Source organism: Coregonus clupeaformis, chromosome 12, assembly GCF_020615455.1.
Source record: "Coregonus clupeaformis isolate EN_2021a chromosome 12, ASM2061545v1, whole genome shotgun sequence".
Classification (NCBI taxonomy): domain Eukaryota; kingdom Metazoa; phylum Chordata; class Actinopteri; order Salmoniformes; family Salmonidae; genus Coregonus; species Coregonus clupeaformis.
Genome location: NC_059203.1, coordinates 41,859,782 through 41,878,990, shown reverse-complemented (window position 1 = coordinate 41,878,990; position 19,209 = coordinate 41,859,782). Strand labels below are relative to the sequence as shown.

Genomic DNA, 19,209 nt, shown 5'->3' with positions numbered 1-19,209 from the left:
TGTAAGTTAGCCGTAGTTGGCTAGCTAGCAAGCAAGGGATAAGAACGTTGGCAGCCAGTATGGCAATGGAACATTTCGAACAGACGACTGGGTCGCGTCCATAGATACAGAACAAAAAGACTGAACGACTGGGTCGCAACTTTGGCAACAGAACCGATAGAACGAACGACCAGCCGGTAGCAACCCTAGATTTGTGTTGGGACTATAGTATGAAATAGTATGAATAAATTCATCAAAATAAAGTTTTTAATGAAAATATGTAAATCATTATTTGAATATGCTGGTAACCCATTGTATAAAAGTGATAATGCCCTCGAAGCCGGTGTTTGGAGGATATAATATATTATTGGCACGGTTTGCCGGCCCTCGACTTAGGCTCGGGCCTAACAACAGCCGTGCCAATATATCCTCAAACACCGGCTTCTCTGGCATTATCACTTAACCATATCTGAGACTCAGAGCAGACAAAATTATTTTATAATTACATCTAAACTGTAAACAAATATTTGATACATATCAGGGTCATGGCCATAATATTGGGTCAAATGACATTCATTAGACATATGATTAATTATTCATTACAGCTAAATCATGTAATGTATTAAATGAATAGTTTAGTTCCAAAACAACATACAACTTTGAAGCTCATTTTTGAAGTTTCTATATTGCAATAGTCTACACACCATAGAAATACAATGGATTTTACACAGCATACTACGATTCCCAGAGTGCATTTCACTTCCCAGGGTGCAATTCTCCGCCCAGAGCTGCTGGCTGGCTACTGCTCGCAAGCCTAGACAAATGTGAAGTAGTCTAAATATTGTTGTCAAGTTGTGAGTGCATTTCACATTACTTTTGGGTTCTAATAATATTATAATGCTCACATGAATGTCATGCTGAATATATGTCATTTTCACTAAAAATTAATTCACATTTATTTGCTAGTAGAATAACAACAGGGTTACAATGCAAATGTCACAGTTAAAATAGTTATTTTTATGTCGTTTTGGAACTAAACCTACCTTACATTGCTTTGTAATACCTTTTGCTTAGTTGTTTTGGTGGGCTGGCCCTCATCATCTGCTCTGTAATCAAAGTATTCCCATAGTTTGCTTCTGCAGCCAGTTTTGGCAACAAGCTGCAGGCGTGGAGGTATGATGTTTTTGTTTGAAGAAGCCATGCTGTCAGCATTTTCTCTCCTCTCACTTGCTTCTCAAAAGTGGCTTGTGCTGTGTCAGCTGCAATTCTAGTAAAGAAACGTTTTTTCATGTTCTAGTATCAAAAAGGTACTGAAGTTTTGGTATACCGTGCAACACTAATGTGAAATGTGTTGATTTTCTGTGTTGAAATGTGCCTGTATGTCCTGATCTCTGTTTTTAAAATGTCTGTTTATACATAATGTTTTCATGTTTATATGTTCACCTGCCCAAGGACTGCAGATGTAAATTAGCTGTCAGCTAAATCTGGTGCAACGCATCACTTCTCATACTCTGAGACTTGTTTTGTTGTACAGTGGGGAAAAAAAGTATTTAGTCAGCCACCAATTGTGCAAGTTCTCCCACTTAAAAAGATGAGAGAGGCCTGTAATTTTCATCATAGGTACACGTCAACTATGACAGACAAATTGAGAATTTTTTTCCCAGAAAATCACATTGTAGGATTTTTAATGAATTTATTTGCAAATTATGGTGGAAAATAAGTATTTTGTCAATAACAAAAGTTTCTCAATACTTTGTTATATACCCTTTGTTGGCAATGACACAGGTCAAACGTTTTCTGTATGTCTTCACAAGGTTTTCACACACTGTTGCTGGTATTTTGGCCCATTCCTCCATGCAGATCTCCTCTAGAGCAGTGATGTTTTGGGGCTGTCGCTGGGCAACACGGACTTTCAACTCCCTCCAAAGATTTTCTATGGGGTTGAGATCTGGAGACTGGCTAGGCCACTCCAGGACCTTGAAATGCTTCTTACGAAGCCACTCCTTCGTTGCCCGGGTGGTGTGTTTGGGATCATTGTCATGCTGAAAGACCCAGCCACGTCTCATATTCAATGCCCTTGCTGATGGAAGGAGGTTTTCACTCAAAATCTCACGATACATGGCCCCATTCATTCTTTCCTTTACACAGATCAGTCGTCCTGGTCCCTTTGCAGAAAAACAGCCCCAAAGCATGATGTTTCCACCCCTATGCTTCACAGTAGGTATGGTGTTCTTTGGATGCAACTCAGCATTCTTTGTCCTCCAAACACGATCGAGTTGAGTTTTTACCAAAAAGTTCTATTTTGGTTTCATCTGACAATATGACATTCTCCCAATCCTCTTCTGGATCATCCAAATGCACTCTAGCAAACTTCAGACGGGCCTGGACATGTACTGGCTTAAGCAGGGAGACACGTCTTGCACTGCAGGATTTGAGTCCCTGGCGGCGTAGTGTGTACTGATGGTAGGCTTTGTTACTTTGGTCCCAGCTCTCTGCAGGTCATTCACTAGGTCCCCCCGTGTGGTTCTGGGATTTTTGCTCACCGTTCTTGTGATCATTTTGACCCCACGGGTGAGATCTTGCATGGAGCCCCAGATCGAGGGAGATTATCAGTGGTCTTGTATGTCTTCCATTTCCTAATAATTGCTCCCACAGTTGATTTCTTCAAACCAAGCTGCTTACCTATTGCAGATTCAGTCTTCCCAGCCTGGTGCAGGTCTACAATTTTGTTTCTGGTGTCCTTTGACAGCTCTTTGGTCTTGGCCATAGTGGAGTTTGGAGTGTGACTGTTTGAGGTTGTGGACAGGTGTCTTTTATACTGATAACAAGTTCAAACAGGTGCCATTAATACAGGTAACGAGTGGAGGACAGAGGAGCCTCTTAAAGAAGAAGTTACAGGTCTGTGAGAGCCAGAAATCTTGCTTGTTTGTAGGTGACCAAATACTTATTTTCCACCATAATTTGCAAATAAATTCATTAAAAATCCTACAATGTGATTTTCTGGATTTTTTTTCCTCAATTTGTCTGTCATAGTTGACGTGTACCTATGATGAAAATTACAGGCCTCTCTCATCTTTTTAAGTGGGAGAACTTGCACAATTTGTGGCTGACTAAATACTTTTTTTCCCCACTGTATATTGTCCCTGCCAAATAAACTTAAAGGGATTCTCCTTACTTTTGTATACTTTTTAGCCTGTAGTTCTGAAAGTAGAGCTCACGGGTGAAAAGTGGTCCCTGAAAATTGCGTTCTATGTCACATATGTGCAGATATGTGCACCACATCATTGCTCTCTCTCCCACTCTGCTGTGGGCACATCATGTGCATCTTGCTAGTTGTCACTCATCCAGAGAGGCTGAAGCTCATTGGTTGAACTCAATTTTCTAGGGGGCTGGTCCATGTGGGGGGAAATGTAGGGAAAATGGCGCAGCACAGCTTCCAGAAAAACCGTTGCTTTCAAACTAGGGATTTTGTGGCTAATTGAGGTAAAACAGTAATTCTGCTCATAGATTATGCATGTATGAACTACACATTGACAAATCCAGCTCAAAGTGGGAGGTTTAAAAAATACTTAGTAGTCGCCAAAGTTCCAGAGCATGTCTATAATAAATAATCAAATGTTAATTTCCTTTGCCCAACAGAAAGTGTTTATTCTGGAAACACAAATACCATGGACAACATGGCTCATTTATGAAAGGTTTAGGCAGAGCTTTTCCCTCTTCGTCCTTTCTCTACATCCATCACAATTTTAAATTTTTAAATGTTTTTGTCAATTAGCAGACGTTCTTATCCAGAGCAACTTACAGTTAGTGAGTGCATACATTTTCATACTGGCCCCCCGTGGGAAATGAACCCACAACCCTGGCGTTGCAAGCGCCATGCTCTACCAACTGAGCTACAGGGGACAATGTTCCAATGTGCATCGGTTTGATTCACTCACTGTGGTGCATAGTGCATACTGTTTGTGTATATTATTACTATGTATGATGCTACAATATGGCAGCATCTGCACATTTATGTCAAAGGAGGTTCCTGGAGAGCTTTATCTGTTCAATGAGTAATGGGCAAAAAATATCCCCTCCAAAATAAATGTCAGTCAGCCCATCCATTTAGTATAGGCACACCATCATCCTAGTCATTATTCACCATGAATAATCATCATCTGAAGCAGTTAGTCTGAATGATGCTGTTACATTAAGCAGTTTATGGATTGGGACCATTTCACTCCTCCTCACTCTTCTTCCTTCCGTATCTTTCTCTCTCTCCCTCTTTCTTCCTCTCTCCTGAGTCAGGGACATTAGATGGCGTCTTACTTTATTGATACGTTACGGTGAAACAAACTTACCTTGTGCTGCCACTTTACCCCCATGTTCCCCAGTGTTCATATCCTCAGTCACCATCACTGGACGAGCTGAAAAACATAGTACAATCAAAGTGATTTACGCCATGCTGCGCGCAACTCATATACAGTGGGGGAAAAAAGTATTTAGTCAGCCACCAATTGTGCATGTTCTCCCACTTAAAAAGATGAGAGAGGCCTGTAATTTTCATCATAGGTACACGTCAACTATGACAGACAAAACGAGATTTTTTTTTCCTGAAAATCACATTGTAGGACTTTCAACTCCCTCCAAAGATTTTCTATGGGGTTGAGATCTGGAGACTGGCTAGGCCACTCCAGGACCTTGAAATGCTTCTTACGAAGCCACTCCTTCGTTGCCCGGGTGGTGTGTTTGGGATCATTGTCATGCTGAAAGACCCAGCCACGTTTCATCTTCAATGCCCTTGCTGATGGAAGGAGGTTTTCACTCAAAATCTCACGATACATGGCCCCATTCATTCTTTCCTTTACACGGATCAGTCGTCCTGGTCCCTTTGCAGAAAAACAGGCCCAAAGCATGATGTTTCCACCCCCATGCTTCACAGTAGGTATGGTGTTCTTTGGATGCAATTCTTTTCTTTAATTCGTCTGTCATAGTTGACATGTACCTATGATGAAAATTACAGGCCTCTCTCATCTTTTTAAGTGGGAGAACTTGCACAATTGGTGGCTGACTAAATACTTTTTTCCCCCACTGTATTCCTTCGAGCCGCAGCTACACACATCTATCTCTAGGGCCACTGTGTACTATAGGCTGCATCTATTTCTGTAACCACAGGGTTTTTATCTTTGTAATTAAAAGGCTTCACTTCCGTTTGTGCTTTAAAGTCACAGAAATCACTGTGTTTAGTCTTTTGTTGTCTCATTCAACCATGTTCTTCTGTATCTCTAGTCATAGTATCTATGTTCCTATGCTCTTACCTCTTTCATTTTGTTTTCCCACATCCTGGCAAGCAGACTGTGTTCTGTGTTTGTGGGTGTGTTGGTATATGAGTATTACTGAGTGTGTTTGTGTTTTAATGTTATGTCTCGGTGTGTTTGCTATGTAGTATGTATGTGTGTTTGTTTGTCGCTCTGTCATGGTGTTTATCTGTAGTGTTATTATCTGTAGTGTTACTATTCTACTACAGCCTGAGGTGTGTGTGTGGGGGGGGCCACAGGACGAGGAGGCACTGCTCCATCCACAGGGTGATTATCTTAAATGGAGAAATTAAAGGATTACCAGCCAAGTAATCCAGCTGTCAATCTCATGGCTCATTAGCAAGCAAAGGATAGGCATGGGAGTGGGTGGGAGACAGGGAAAAAGAGGAAGTGATGGAGAGGGAGAAGGAAAGAGGGAGAGAAAGAGAGAGTAGATTGCGAGAAACAGACGGAGAGAGCCAGAGTAGAGGCAGAGCTGCAATGGGAGGTTTAGGCCTTATTTAGCTTTTACTTCCTGGGCTTTGGGCGTGGGAGAATGAAATCACAAGCTTGTCAATCAAACAGCAAACCTGTTTTGAGGTGTCTTGCAATTTCCTTATTAATTAATGGCAACAATTAGTTAATTTAATTGAAGTTTCTTCAACAGCTGTAATTTGCTTTTCAGCTGTATGAGTCTGTGATAGTAGTACAGTACACATACTTTTCTGTAATCTCAACAGTAAAACACTGTATATTGCACAGTAAAATACCTTACATGTGTTTTACAGCATTAATGCTGTATATAGCACTGCATTATGGGTAAAATGCTGAAAAATACTGTTATTAAATTTAATTGGAAGCCTCCTGTAAAAATTACTCTAACATACTGTATTTCTTTACAGTAATAGCTTATGCCTACTGTAGATTCGAATGATCAGTTTCAGGTGCCAACCTCATGCTGTCGGGTGAGACACATGAAGCTCAGATATATTTTAGTAAATATCTTCTTGGGTAGGTACCTTGACTTGTTTATAAGTATCTTCATTGCTAGCCAACGTTGAATTACTGTATGTTTTGCTAACCTAGCCAGCTAGTTAGCTGGCTAACGTTAGCTGGGTAGCTAGTTAGCTAGCTCAAGTTGACACAAGCCATTTCAATCTGCTCTAAATTGCTCGTAAATATTTTGCTGCGCAACCTAGAAAAAAATCACCCAGATAATAATTGTTGTGATAATAAGCTTCACTGTACCGCAGCCTCTGAGTGTCATAGAGAATAAACTGAGAGGAAATTCGTAACCATTATGTTTTCACCATTACTACAGAGAAAATGGCTTGTTTCTAGCAGCTGCGTGACATCGTATTGCAGGCCCGCCTTTGAACCCCCTTACCCGATCCCAATATTAACTCCCTCTCTCTCTTTCTCTCTCTACCCCACACGCCACACACACAGGCACACAATATAGTTTTTAAATTAGTGTTGGAATGATGCTCTTATTTGGTTACATATTTGTTAACTGTTGTTACTTCTATTGTCAATTCTGTTGTTTAATGTTTTGTTAATGTTGTTACTAATTTGAATAAATGTATTTTGTGTACCATTTTTTTTTTCTTACATTTAGATTTCAGGGAGAATTTCACTGTCCATTTACAGCATTATCCTGGCACCAGTTGCCAGTTTAATACTTTAATTTAGCTTTACCGCAGAGATGCTCTAATATATTTCACATTACTATTTTGCTTACAGTAAAACATTACAGCATCCCTGTAAATTTGAAGTAGGGATGCCCTAAAATATTTTGTACTAACTCTTTTGACTCATCAAATATGCTGCTGCAACTGTTTATCTATCCTGTTGCCTAGTCACTTTATCCCTACCTGTATGTACAGTGAGGGAAAAAAGTATTTGATCCCCTGCTGATTTTGTACGTTTGCCCACTGACAAAGACATGATCAGTCTATAATTTTAATGGTAGGTTTATTTGAACAGTGAGAGACAGAATAACAACAACAAATATCCAGAAAAATGCATGTAAAAAATGTTATAAATTTATTTGCATTTTAATGAGGGAAATAAGTATTTGACCAACCCTTGTTGGCAATCACAGAGGTCAGACGTTTCTTGTAGTTGGCCACCAGGTTTGCACACATCTCAGGAGGGATTTTGTTCCACTCCTCTTTGCAGATCTTCTCCAAGTCATTAAGGTTTCGAGGCTGACGTTTGGCAACTCGAACCTTCAGCTCCCTCCACAGATTTTCTATGGGATTAAGGTCTGGAGACTGGCTAGGCCACTCCTGGCTAGGCCACTTAAGGTGCTTCTTCTTGAGCCACCCCTTTGTTGCCTTGGCTGTGTGTTTTGGGTCATTGTCATGCTGGAATACCCATCCACGACCCATTTTCAATGCCCTGGCTGAGGCAAGGAGGTTCTCACCCAAGATTTGACGGTACATGGCCCCGTCCATCGTCCCTTTGATGCGGGGAAGTTGTCCTGTCCCCTTAGCAAAAAAACACCCCCAAAGCATAATGTTTCCACCTCCATGTTTGACAGTGGGGATGGTGTTCTTGGGGTCATAGGCAGCATTCCTCCTCGTCCAAACACGGCGAGTTGAGTTGATGCCAAAGAGCTCGATTTTGGTCTCATCTGACCACAACACTTTGACCCAGTTCTCCTCTGAATCATTCAGATGTTCATTGGCAAACTTCAGACGGGCCTGTATATGTGCTTTCTTGAGCAGGGGAACCTTGCGGGCGCTGCAGGATTTCAGTCCTTCACGGCGTAGTGTGTTACCAATTGTTTTCTTGGTGACTATGGTCCCAGCTGCTTTGAAATCATTGACAATATCCTCCCGTGTAGTTCTGGGCTGATTCCTCACCGTTCTCATGATCATTGCAACTCCACAAGGTGAGATCTTGCATGGAGCCCCAGGCCGAGGGAGATTGACAGTTATTTTGTGTTTCTTCCATTTGCGAATAATCGCACCAACTGTTGTCACCTTCTCACCAAGCTGCTTGGCGATGGTCTTGTAGCCCATTCCAGCCTTGTGTAGGTCTACAATCTTGTCCCTGACATCCTTGGAGAGCTCTTTGGTCTTGGCCATGGTGGAGAGTTTGGAATCTGATTGATTGATTGCTTCTGTGGACAGGTGTCTTTTATACAGGTAACAAGATGAGATTAGGAGCACTCCCTTAAAGAGTGTGCTCCTAATCTCAGCTCGTTACCTGTATAAATGACACCTGGGAGCCAGAAATCTTTCTGATTGAGGGGGTCAAATACTTATTTCCCTCATTAAAATGCAAATCAATTCATAAAATTTTTCTCATGCGTTTTTCTGGATTTTGTGGTTGTTATTCTGTCTCTCACTGTTAAAATAAACCTATCATTAAAATTATAGACTGAACATTTCTTTGTCAGTGGGCAAACGTACAAAATCAGCAGGGGATCAAATACTTTTTTCCGTCACTGTACATACTGTATCTACTTCAATAACCTCGTACCCCTGCACATCGACTCGGTACTGGAACCCTGTGTATATATCCAAGTAATCGTTACTCATAGTGTATTTATTCCTCGTGTTATTATTTTTCTATTATTTCAATTTTTTCTTTCTGCATTGCTAAATCAAGGTTTGCAATCAAGTTTTGCAAGCAAGTAAACATCAATGACCGTGCATGGATCATGTTTTGTACTTCATCCACCAATAATCGGTGAGATGTAAAGCTAAAACATATCGTAAATAGCATTAATAACCTTTAACAATGATCGCATTTTCCCCTGTCTTTTGAGTGCACGCGCTTCTCTCTCCGCATGCCTCAGAAAGTTAGAACATAACAACCAGCATAGCAATGAACGCTATTGATTATTTTCTTTCATGACATAATTTTTGTTTTGTTTTTACCCCTTTTTCTCCCCAATTTCGGGATATCAATTGGTAGTTACAGTCTTGTCCCATCGCTGCAACTCCCGTACGGACTCGGGAGAGGCGAAGGTCTAGAGCCATGCGTGCTCCGAAACATGACCCTGCCAAGACGCACTACCTCTTGACACACTACTCGCTTAACCCGGAAGCCAGCCGCACCAATGTGTCGGAGGAAACACTGTACAACTGGCGACCGTGTCAGCGTGCATGCGCCCGGCCTACCACAGGTGTCGCTAGAGCGCGATGGGACAAGGACATCCCGGTCGGCCAAACCCTCCCCTAACCCGGACGACGCTGGGCCAATTGTTTGTCGCCTCATGGGTCTCCCGGTCACGTCCGGCTGCGGCACAGCCCCAGAATCGGACCTGGATCTGTACTGCAGTTCCTTAGACCGCTGCGCCACTCGGGAGGCCCCGAGACTGGGCAGAATTTGGCATGTTCTAGCAAATGCCCTAGCAACGGACGCTAATAGCTTCTCGACTCCCATTGTGACGCGCGGGGGGGGGGGACGACACAATTTGGCATGATAGGCCCGTAAGCATTTCACTTTTAGTCTACACCTGTTGTTTACGAAGCACCTGAAGGTGGGTGTTAGAGAGGGGAAGTTGAATAAGTAGGCTAAATCAGGTGGTAGGCTACTGTACATGTTTAAAGCTAGAGTAAGGTGGTGGAGCTTTACAATGGATTGTGTTGCAACGTCACAATAAGGCAATTAACCTGTCATGTGTTTTATTTCCCACTCAGCCTTTTTACCTATGTGTAAAGCATGCTAGTTTGCCATGGATTAGGGTGACAGTTAAGTAAATAAAGCAAATTGATGTCAAGGTATACAAACATTTAAGGCAAATTGCACAACAATAGATACAATACAATATGTCCACAGTTTCAGCCCCCCTCAGGTTCTCTGGCAGGCTATTCCAGAGGCTGAGGGCATAATAACTCAAGCATTTCCTCTCCATTCCTCTTGGTCCTAGGCTTTGGGATAGTTAAAAGGCCAGTGCCAGAGGACCTGAGGGACATGTATTGGGGTGCACAATCGTGGATTGATTTAAAAATAAAAATAAAAATCTTAAAATGAATTATAAAACTCACAGCCAGCCAGTGCAGAGACCTTAAACCTGGTGTTATGTGTGCTCTCCGTCTGGTCTTGGTCAGAACCCGTGCTGCAGCATTCTGTATGTTTTGCAGTTGACCAATGGCTTTCTTGTGTAGACCAGACAGGAGAGCATTACAGTAGTCAAGCCTGCTTGTAATAAAAGCATGGATGAGTCTCTCTGTATCAGTCTGAGAGAGAAACGTCCGCACCTTGGCATTCCTAATGTGTGACTAAAAATTTAGTTCTGAATCTAAAATAACACTTAGGTTTTTTACCTGGTGTTTTATCTTTACTGCCCGTGAATTAAAATGTGCGGCCAGATTCTCTCTCTGTACCTCGGTTTATAAGGTTGTCCCCCCATAGTGACTATGCATGTGGCTGTCTTATCCCCCATAAACTACTGTTTTCTCTCCACTGCAGCTCCCGATTTGAGCAAATTACCTATTTGAGATATTCAATGAGTTGACTTCACAATTACAACAGCTGTTGGTGTTGGCTGGCATTCTTACATATCAGATCAGCCTTGATGTTCAAAGAAATGTTGCTCATCTCCCAGTGTGTTACTGAGCTTTTAGGAGCATTAAATAACAATTTCGGGTGAATAGTAGGACCATAAAGGAATCCCCCAAAATCCAACCTCTATCAAAGAAAGAAGAAGGAAATTGCATCTCCCACAGCTAAGTATTTTTGGGATTTGATTGTATCCATTCGCTGTCTATTCTATGTTTTAAAGCAGGCTGTGTGTTATTTGCTCACACACTTGGCAGGCAGGGTGTGGAATGTGGATGCCCACTGCTGAGAACAATTTATTGGACTTCTCATCGTTCACCGTTAAATTTGAATCTCTCTTCCTCTTTCTGCATTATTCATGAGCTCTGCTCCACCCATTGATGTGTACTGTTTGGTTTGGGCTTTCTTAATTCACCATCCAAAGCTCCAATTTGGGTTTAGAGGGAGCAGGTGGTTTTAATCTTGATATGGTCACATGTTAGAAACGTTTTTTTGTTGCTGGTCCTTTGCAATATGTCTGAAATATTTGTTCAGAATTGTACATGAATAATACCAGAGCATGCCAGAGGCTTCAGCAGCATGTAGAATATACAATTGTATCCCTTGTAAAATACAGTATATCTTCCATAGACAAACATTTGTACAGTGGCTTTTTTTTCAGCATTCTGCATTCAGACAACCATTGGTTGTTTTTCTATTGGCAGCAGAAGTTCTCTCAGTTACTGAGTGGAATGTGAGGGGAGATGTGTTCTTTGGTAGCCTTCAGTGTCTGAATGTTTTTCTCATACTTGACCCCTTCTTTTTCTGTTCTTTTGTCTCCAAGAATTGTGTCCTTTCACCCACGCAGTCCCCCCCTCTCTCTCTCTCTCTCTCTCTCTCTCTTTGTCTCTCTCTCTCTCTCTCTCTCTTGCTCGCTCTCTCTCTCTCTCTCTCTCTCTCTCTCCTCTCGTTCACACCAACACACACACACTAAATGAGAGCCAAACAAAGCATAGCCAACTGATTTATTTACTTGAAAACACTTGCCTCACCCATTTCACCCATTATGCAGTACATACACAGAGGTTACACATGGGATCAGTGGTCCCTTTGGAATACTGTACCAATGTTAAATATCTGAATATACTGTGTAGCTTTGTCCTCCAAATGGCCTTCTTCTGTGTGATCATCTGCTTGTTCACCTCCATGTTGTTGCTCAGAACCAAACAACAATGCTGCAGAATAAGATGTGTTTGTGATTGTGGCTCCTATTCTCTGGTGCGTCTTGATATGCATACAGATGTAGGATCTTAATTTGATCACCCTGTTGTAGGAGAAGTTTCCTGCAATGCAGGACATTTTAAACTTGTAGTGTATTTGAGGTTTAAAAAGGCTTCTGACGTTTGTAATTTCCAATTTAAATTTACATTTCACACTTGATTTTTCCTTATGAAATATGTATCAACCCATTAATTATAATAATGCCCATATCCTGTTGCTGCAGGATTATTTTCCAACTGTAGCAAGCTGGCTCAAATTAAGATCCTACATCTGTACAGGCACAGCAAACACAGAGATCTTACACAGAAACATCATTACCTTACGTTATTATACTTATGCTAAAATGTCTATTCTACACAGTAAAAAATGGGGTGTTAATATTTCAGAGTAAAGTTATTTTAACCCAGATAGAGTATTTTCAACATTTTTGAGAGTAAAGTTGCTCTATCAGTGGAGTTAAAAGTGAGTGTAAAAATCTGCAGATACGCAGTGACAATTTCAACTCTACAGCAGTGATGAATACCCGCCACTCTGCTTTGCTGAAGTTTGGCACGTACGTTGGTGGAGGAAGATTGCGTGAAGGAGTAGCTAGGCCACAGATATTGCTAGGTAAGTTACATCCCCGTTTTCAACACCAAACCGGTATTTTTTAACTTTACATAATTTTAGAGTTGTGCTGATGTCAAGGTCATATTTTAGTTCACGAGTTCCATGCGGCGGTCCCCCTTGCAGTGACCTCGTCATCAGCCAGCTAAATTAGCTTATAAGTTCAGATGGTTGACAGTAATAACTGTTATATGATATACCCATGGAATATGTTTGATATTTTTGTGAATGGCTTGCTGTTTCATATGGCTAAAAAATAGGTAACGTTAACTTAGCTAATCAGTTCGTTTGAAGGACACCACCGTTTGGCATGAGCGCAGATTGTGCTTGTCATGCGGTTAGCTAGCTTGCAATCAGTATCGGTAACTGTCTTTCTTTGTGTTGCAATATTTTCACGAATGAAGTTTGTCAGAATGGTAAATACGTAAAATAACGTTCGCTAACAACAAAACATTTATACAGATAGTATTGTTAGCTAACGTTATTGTATAGCTTCCCAGGCTTCCTTACACTAACGTTAACTGTTTTTTATAAAGCTATATATAACGGTAATGTTAGCATGCTTCTGATAGTTAGCCAGCTAATGTTGGTGTTATAAAACGATAACTTAGATCACTGATTTGCATGACCGGGTTTGTTTAACATTGCTAACCATTTTAATGGTTAGCTACTGTTCGAACTAAAATGGCTAATGAGCTAGCTAACTTTGACACATAGCTAGTTATTTGGTAGCTAATGGGACAATGTGCCTCTAAACTTGAACTAGCCTACACCCATTTGCTGCAGAAAATGGCAGCTTAACGTTATATTCAACCAGCACAACTTTGTCTACTTCAGCCTTTGTAATTGCAGTGTAACGTCTAAGTAATGCATAGTGCATTGCGTAGCTAGTACTACTGAGATAAATGGATAGTTAGCTAACGCTTAGTTGAACCAGCACTAAATGATGATTTTGAATATATATTTTCTTTGTTAACAGAGGCAAAATGCTGTTGCGTGTTCAGCTCGGGGAAGAGCAGAAATACGTCAAGCTGTCTGAGCTGACATTCAATGCTTTCTTGAAAGAAGGTAGGTATAATAGGTTAAAGCAATACATATCACCCTAATGACAAATAATACAGCATTAAGCTATTATCTTATGATATCTATTTAGGTCTATAGTCATTTCTGCTGTGCTTTATATTTTCAGTAACATAAAATCAGGTGCAGATCCTTGTCTTTCATCATTTTGTGAACACATGAGGCAACCTTAAGTATGAACTTGGATTCTTGTGAGAAGGGAATGCATGTTTTTCTTTTTTTCTTCTTTTTTTTAACAGTGTGTCTAAAATTCAACATACCAGAAAGCAGAAAGCCAGACATTAAGGTGTATGACCAGTCTGACACAGAAGTTGACTCAGATGTTTTTGAAGAATTAGTAAAGGAGTCACCTGGAACTTTCAGAATCATGCTGGGCAATGGACTTGGTATTCATTCATTCAATTAGTTTTTAGTTTAAAGGCCAGAATGAGAACCTTTATTGTCTTAAAAATAACAGTTTATTGTAATATGTTTCTATGTTTTGCACAAATTTCATAATGAACAGATACCTCTCATTCATCATCATGCTCGGGTACATCTGATGACACCATCATTCTGAATTTCACTGTGTGTGACGATGTTGAAGAAGTAGCGGCTGGCGAAGGAAGCCAGCCTAAAGGCCATGCCACATAAACTATGAGGCAAAAGCAGTAAGTGGTGAACATTGCTGTTAAGTCCAATCTGAATGTTGTTTCATCATGTGACAGCATTACATATTGTTTTACAATTACGGAAAGCACATTTCTTTCCACCTATAGCTGATTGAAAAATCCTAACATCAAAGCCTGGTGGTGAACGATTATGCAAGAGTATGGAAAAACCAAATCTCTGACAGATGCCACCAGAAGACAGATGATCAACATACTTGCTGCTGAGATGACAGAAACACATGGGTAAGCATTAAGCATATAGATGGGCTGTAAAGAAACATTGTTATTATTTTCCGGTTATTAATTATGTAAAATGTGTTGTGCAATATCAATTCAGTGTGATGTTAACTTTGAATTCATATGCTAGGACATCCCCCCCAAAGTCTCAGAGCACAGGGGATAGTAGCTTTGTTTCCCTATCTAGAAGACCCATACTCACAACATGGATATGTAAGTAAATGGGTTATTGCAACATTATGCACATATTCACTCTATGAAATGGGAATAGTACTCCTTTATAATTTATTTATAATAATATAGGATCATTACTACGATCCGGAGAGTGGTTCCGGATACCTTGCATGGCGATTGAAGACCATACAAAGAAAAACAGCAGAGGAAAGAGGTGCCTCAGTCAGCAAATCTCCTAAAGGTATGTTTTCTGATCAGTGACATGTAATTATAATGGTGACCTGTGAATTGTACAGAAAGGATTTCTTAACACTGTATTTTGTCTTGAGTTGGTGGGCCAGGCCGTGATCGTCAGCCCTTCACCTATGACAGAGAGCCATCTGATGAGGATGTGGAAGCAGCTATTGCTGTTTTGAGACACTCTGCTGATGAAAACACTGTCCGTGAGAAGATGAAAATGACCTTCATATATCGGCAAGCAATGGTCAACGATGAAGCCAAATCATCAGATGTCTTCTCAGTCTTCCCCAAGATTTCTGGACACACCAGGACTGGTATGACAACTTAATTCACTGCATCACCAAAAATATCCAATGAAGAATAAGGTAACACTCATTATTTCTGTCTTTGTGTGTTACATTGCAGATAGAACAAGATTTCAGACTTCTGTTTGGTGAGGCCACAGCCAACAAATTCTTGGAGAAGTGGCCAACCACTTTCAAAGCAAAAGTAATAAAGGAAAGCCATGGACTTGTATCCACCACAGAACTCTTGGATTTGATGCGCAATGCTGAGTCAGCTGCTGAAGTTGAGAATGGTATGAATGAACTGTTTTACTTTTTATGTGGATAATGTAGGTGTGCATTATATGTCCATAATGGTGCAAGTTGTGAATAAGAATGTTATGCTACGGCACAATGTTAACCAGGTTTTTATTTACTTATTTGTAGGCTGGGACAGTGACATGTCTGCCATCTTGCTGCTGCTACATTTGCTACCACCATCTGCACAAGGTAGAAAGAGGCCGGAAAGATGTCTGCATATCAAGCTGTAGATCAGCTCATCAGATTTCAAAAGGTATGCTTAACAGTTGTTTAAAATATATATTCCATCATCTCAATCTTGTGCACAGTTTGAGGTGATCTTATCTATTGTCAGAGGTTAGTCACCAAAACAATTCTGTTGAATGTGTTTTTTTTGTAGGTTGGAACCAGTGTGCAGCAGCATCTTGACAACATCACCCAAAGCAGTCAGCCCTACCTTCTCGCCCAGGGATCCACACAGAGCAGCATTCACTCCTACTTCATTGTGGTTGACAAGCATGCTCTTCCATGCAAGGCAACAGGTTCAGTAGGAGCTTTTTGACGAAGTCTTTAAAGCCCATTACGTATTTGGTACGTCATACAGTTCTTCCTTGAGCAGCTTTTTCACTTTTGTGCAAACAACCATCTATACACATCGACATGGGGAAACAAAGGAGACTCCTAGAGTTGCTGAGTTGCGAGCAAGAATGGTGCGTTAGTTGAGATAAAACTATGAAGTGTTTTCTTTGCAAAAGTGACCATGGAAGTCCAAACAACCTTGTTAAGCACCTTAAGATAATTCATGGAGCTATGTACAGGCAGGACTCTTTTTCTGAAATGTGGTCAAGAAGGATGCTCACGTTCTTTTGGTAGCTTTTCTGGTTTTAGAAAACATCTTAACAAGTGCCACGGAGAAAGTTTAGTAGATTCTATAGAAGATGATCTTTCAGACCCTCAAAGTACCGTCAACACCAGTAATATTTCTCATGTTGAAGTGTCGACTGAATGTTTAGAGGGCTGAGTCAGAGTTATCTTCGCCATACATTGTAAATAGTTGTGCAGCTGTTATTTCTGATCTAAAGGCAGCAGGTGTTGGTCAAAGTACAGTAAATACTGTAGTGATTTCCATGGAAGAGATTGTTCAAGATATTCATCAGCATGCTAAAGAAACAGTGATAAAGATGTATTTAGTAATGAAAGAGAAACAGAAATGTGCAAGAAAGTTGAGGCGTGTTTTTGAGGGGTTAGAGAATCCTTTCACAGTTCTAAATTCGAATACAAGCGATCAAAATTTATGACTGCCAAGTGGGAAATAGTAGAACCAGTTGAATGTGTGATTGGTTCAAGATTTGACACAAGACGAAATAAAAGACTGGAACATATGATCAGGTAGTAGTTCAAGATAAATTCATGTATATTCCAATTTTATCTACACTGCAGTCAATATTTAAAAGTCAGTATTTTGCAGAAATGTTGCAAAGCTCAGCTACCAGCAACTCTAGACTGAGAGATATTTGTGATGGATCTTTTTTTAAAAGTCACCCCCTGTTCTCAACTGAGAAGCAGACAATACAGGTCCAGATGTTCTATGATGATTTTGAGGTCGCCAACCCATTGGGTTCCAAGCGAGGTATTCATAAATTGGGTGGAGTATATTTTACTTTAAGAAACTTCTCTCCAAAATGGAATTCTTTTTTTGCTAAACATACACCTGTGCGCCTTATTTCATACTCAAGATGTTAAACGATATGGTTTTAGTGAAATTTTTGCTCCCATTGTTCGAGACATTAAAGTGTTAGAGAGCGATGGTATTGAGATTCCATTATACAGTGGTTATGTACTTTGGCACTGTAGTACAGGTAACAGGTGATAATTTGGGTTTGCATAGTTTGTTTGGTCTGGTGGAGTCTTTCAGTGCAAGGTACTGTTGCAGGTTCTGTTTAGCAGAAAAGGAGGACTTTCAAACAGAATTCTCTGAAGATTCTTCCGAAATAGTTTTACGCACCAAAGATATGCATACTGCTCACTGTCAAGAAATGGCTTGTAATCCATCCCTTCCGTATGTTTTTGGTGTGAAAAGGTCATGCATATTAAATTCATTGAGGTATTTTCACACAACTGAGAACTTCTCAGTTGATGTGATGCATGATGTGTTAGAAGGGGTTGGCCAATACGAATTGAAGTTATTATTTCTGTATTTGAATGAAAAACATGTTACATCAGGAGAAATACATTCAAGAATACAAAGTTTTGATTATGGTTTCACAGAGAGAAATAACAGGCCTGTGACTGTTAATTTAAGTGAAGGATCTAATGATCTGGGACTGAATGCAATTCAGTCCTGGTGCTTACTTAGGAATGTTCCTCTTATCTTTGGAGATTTGGTAACTTCTACTGACCAACACTGGGGCCTGCTTCTTTTATTATTGCAAATAATTAACATTATATTCTCGCCCATGTTATCTCAAGGTCTATGTGTATATTTAAAACATTTGATTGTTGATCACCATACACTGTTTAAGAAGTTGTATCCTCAGAAAAAACTTTTACCAAAGCACCATTTTCTGCATCCAGAAAATAGGGCCTGTACTTCATAGTTGGTGTATGAGGTATGAAGGCAAACATAATTTTTTCAAAAAACAGCTTAAATCGTTTAAAAATATTACCAAAACGCTGGCAAAAAAGCATCAGAATCATATGGCATATAGTTGGCGAAGATCAACAACTTTTAGTCGGTTAGATATTGGTCCAGGAAAAATGGTGGCTTTAAATATGGTAAAAGGAGGTTCTGAAATTGCTTTGGCAATGCAAGTGCCCAGTAGCATTCAGGTTATGAAGGTTAATTGGGCTAAACATAATGGGTATGTTTATCGCCCACACTTGGTTATCTGTGGCGAAGTTGACTCTGAAGTGCCCTTGTTTTATCAGATTGAGTCAGTTCTGATAATGTGTGAAAAACTGTTACTACTCACAGTGCCTTTAGTTACAGTAACTTTTCAAGAACATTTCCATGCATATGAGGTGATCAGATCAAAGCATGATTTAGTTTTTTTTTCATGTCGACAACCTGCACTACCCTAGACCTTTTGACATACAAAGGTCATATGGAGGAAATGACACAGCTCTCCTTGTTGTGCCATATTGCTTTCTCTGGTGAACATTTTTATGATGTTATACTTCTGTCATAGACAAGGCAATGGGTGTACAATGTAAATTCACGGACATTGAAATTATACTTTTTTTTCAATAAATGTGGGTGCTCTCATCTTGTATTATTGTGCTTTGTTTTATTTGATAGTATTGATATTTCTATAATTCAGTAACACTACATCATATGATTTAAATAAAAAAAAAAAAACACTGTAGAGAAATGAAAAGTAAATATCATTACACTTTAAAGTGTCATTTTTTGAAGTAAAATTGTAGTTGACTTAACTCTATACAGTGTAATCATATTACTCTCAACAGTGTGATTAAACTACAGTGTTAAATATTTTGACACATTTCATTGTTATTTTTTACACAATATGGAGTAGAATGAACTCTAAAAGTTTTACACTGACCAAAGAGTACATTTTACACTGATTTTGAGTGGGACCAAATGTTATCTGAAACAGAGTT

At 40.0% G+C, this 19,209-nt stretch overlaps 3 long non-coding RNA genes across 4 annotated transcripts; all 3 read left to right on the top strand.

Annotated features, from left to right (window-relative positions):
• Window positions 1-12,616: 12,616 nt before the first annotated feature.
• On the top strand, window positions 12,617-14,332 carry LOC121578231. 2 transcript variants are annotated; one of them, XR_006661604.1, is made up of 4 exons: window positions 12,617-12,647; window positions 13,624-13,712; window positions 13,964-14,110; window positions 14,230-14,332. It is a non-coding gene; the product is annotated as an uncharacterized LOC121578231 (long non-coding RNA). The 2 variants fall into 2 exon arrangements; XR_006002753.2 differs by lacking the exon at window positions 12,617-12,647 and having other exon boundaries at window positions 13,305-13,712.
• A 414-nt stretch (window positions 14,333-14,746) lies between these two features.
• Window positions 14,747-15,307, top strand: LOC121578230. The gene is made up of 3 exons (XR_006002751.2): window positions 14,747-14,824; window positions 14,915-15,026; window positions 15,115-15,307. It is a non-coding gene; the product is annotated as an uncharacterized LOC121578230 (long non-coding RNA).
• Window positions 15,308-15,814, top strand: LOC121578229. Its single transcript, XR_006002750.2, has 3 exons — window positions 15,308-15,339; window positions 15,431-15,602; window positions 15,736-15,814. It is a non-coding gene; the product is annotated as an uncharacterized LOC121578229 (long non-coding RNA).
• Window positions 15,815-19,209: the final 3,395 nt, after the last annotated feature.